The following is a 2,597-nucleotide window of genomic DNA, read 5'->3' as shown; positions in this document are numbered from 1 at the left end:
TGAGGGGATGGCGGGGACGTCTGGGTGTTCCCCAGCCGGCCCTGGGCTGAGAGGATGCTTCCCATCGGCTTGCATCGCCATCACCAGCTGCATGGAGACCTTGTCCTCCCCCTCCCTGGAGCACGTGTGCGCGGACACGTGTGGGATGGCCGGACATCACTGCAGGGTGTCGGGGGTGCAACCGCAGCCGTGCCTCGCTTGCAAAGGAGCACGGCTGGCTTTTGGCATTTTGGATAAGCTCCTTGGCTTGCCAGACCTGCAGAATCTCCCTGCCCATTGCCGGCAGTACTGGTAGGGGCACCCTGGCCCCAGTGTCCCCAAAATAAGGAAATAAGGAGTTTGACAGCAGATACTTCTTAGGGGGCCTGTAAGGTATCAGCCGTGATAGCGGTGTGATGGGAGAGGGTGAGCAGGGGTGGCTGTACGAAGGAGCGTGTATTCGGGGATGGCTCTGATCCCGGCTGGGAAGATTTGGTGATTTTTCTGGGTACAACCCAGCCCTTCGGCCTCTGGCTGGGGATGCTCAAGCCCATTTTTCCCTTCTTTCGTTGTAAACCACTATTTTTGGCTTCCCCATCCCATTTCTCCAAGCGTTCAAGGGTGCTTCAAAACTCCTGTCTGATCCATCTCTCTGAGCAACCAAGGAGCTTCTGGAGGGGAGAGGAAGGGTTCCCTCCTGATTTAAACCTCAGAAAGAGCTTTTTATTATCGGGTGTGCAGCCTGGCGTGTTACTTTTCCCGATGGCTGTGGTTCTGTGGGCGCGGCGGCTCCTGTGCCGGTTGGTACAAATCACTGCCTGGAGAATTTTTTTCCTCCCTCTCCGGACCCTGAGTTGAAAGGCTCCTGTTTTATTTACTGATGAATTCAATCAATTATCATAGCGTATAATTCGCTAAGCTGCTTTCCCAGATGCGGTGACGCTGCCGTGAGGGAGAGGGGAAAAGCCACCTCTCCAGGCCAAATTTTTCATCTAAACAAACAGCTTTTTTTCTGATCTTCCCCTCACCAGAAAAAAAAAAGAAACACCCCAAGCAACTGGGGGTTTTTGCCATTTATTTCAGACCTGTGATTGCTAAAATAATTATGAGCTGTTTGAGTAAGCACTGTGGCCTGTGCAGCCCTTCGGTGTCACCTGGGCTTGGGGACTGGGATGGCAAAGGGACCCAGGAGTCCTCGCTCCTGGGTCCTGCTGTCTGACAGCAAACCATCTCTGCTGAGGGTTTTTGGCAACACTGTGGGGCTGTTTCCAGCTTTTCCCTGGATAAAAGATGTATTTAAAGCCTGGCGTGTCCCCTCTGCATGGGGACGGGGTGCCATGGGCCACGCAGAGCTCACCCCTGCCCCAGAGCAGCGATTGCTGCTTTATCACCAGAAGTGCACACTCAGCTTTTGCTGGAAGCTGAATGCAGCAGAAATGCTCCTTATCAGCCCAATTTCCACTCCAGCCCGCAAAAATGCTCCCCAGCATGCGCCTGCCCTAGGACAAGGGTTTATGGCCCCGGGGAGGCTGGTCCTGGTGTGGGCGTGGGGGGATCACGTGAGCCGGGATGGCTGCACAGAGAAGCCCGAGCTGGACCATGTGTTTCCCCCATCCCCAGCACTGGGTGGCTCGGTGGGGCTGGAGGTGGATGGGAAGGGGATGGAGAGGTGGTTTCCACCATAGGATCTCCTCAGGCTCCATCCCCTGGGCTGGGACCAGTACCAGCCACCCGAGGATGCGCTATGATACTGCAAGGTCCTGAAAATGCAGTGTGCTGAAGGCAGCCGCTGACTCTGGGCCCCTAAATGATGCCCATGCCTTGGGAGGGTCGTAAATAAATGCAAGACCCTGACAGTCAGCCCCTGGGGAGCCCCTGGCCACAGGGCAGGAGATGTGCCCAGTGCCAGGCACATGGCCAGGAGCATCACGGGGCAAGAAGTGAAAGCCTGGCCAGAAATCATTCCTTCTCCTTCATCCCCCCATCCTTTGTCCTTCATCCCTCCTCCTTCATCTCTCATCCTTCATTCCTCATCCTCCAGCCCTCCTTCCTCCACAGCTGGGCACTGATACAGGATGAGCAAAGAGGCCAACGTGTTCCCTCCACACCCATCAGCCCAATAAAACATGGCAAAGTCCATTATTTCCCCTTTTTTTTTTTTTCCCTTTCTTTCTTTATTAACCGAAAACATTCCCAGCCCCAAGGCGAGCGAGCGTGACTGCTCTGGGAGCATTAATCATCTGCTGCGAGCCCGATGCAGGTTATCGTGGCTGTTTATCCAAGCTGCTATTTAAAAATCACCATAAATGCGCCTTCAGCCTCTTCTGAAAGAGATTAAGTGTTTGCACTGGCTGCACTCGCCATGTCACTCGCCCAGCTCAGCAAAGTTGTGTTCCTGGTGAGGAGGAGGACAGGGCAGCTTAATTGCTGCCAGGAGGAGAGCCAGGGTCTTTTCCAGCCAGGCTGCTCTGATCCCTGGCCTGGGAAGGAGCCGGGTTCCTGGGGAAGTTTCATCCCAGCTGGGAATCACCCATTTTTTCAGCCTTCACGGAAACCCAGGGAATTGGGGACCAACGCCCTCAATGTGACCCAGCGGGACAATTTGTGCTTAATCCCAA

This window comes from Egretta garzetta, unplaced genomic scaffold, assembly GCF_000687185.1.
Source record: "Egretta garzetta isolate BGI_Z169 unplaced genomic scaffold, ASM68718v1 scaffold100, whole genome shotgun sequence".
Classification (NCBI taxonomy): domain Eukaryota; kingdom Metazoa; phylum Chordata; class Aves; order Pelecaniformes; family Ardeidae; genus Egretta; species Egretta garzetta.
Note: the sequence above shows the minus strand (reverse complement) of the source record.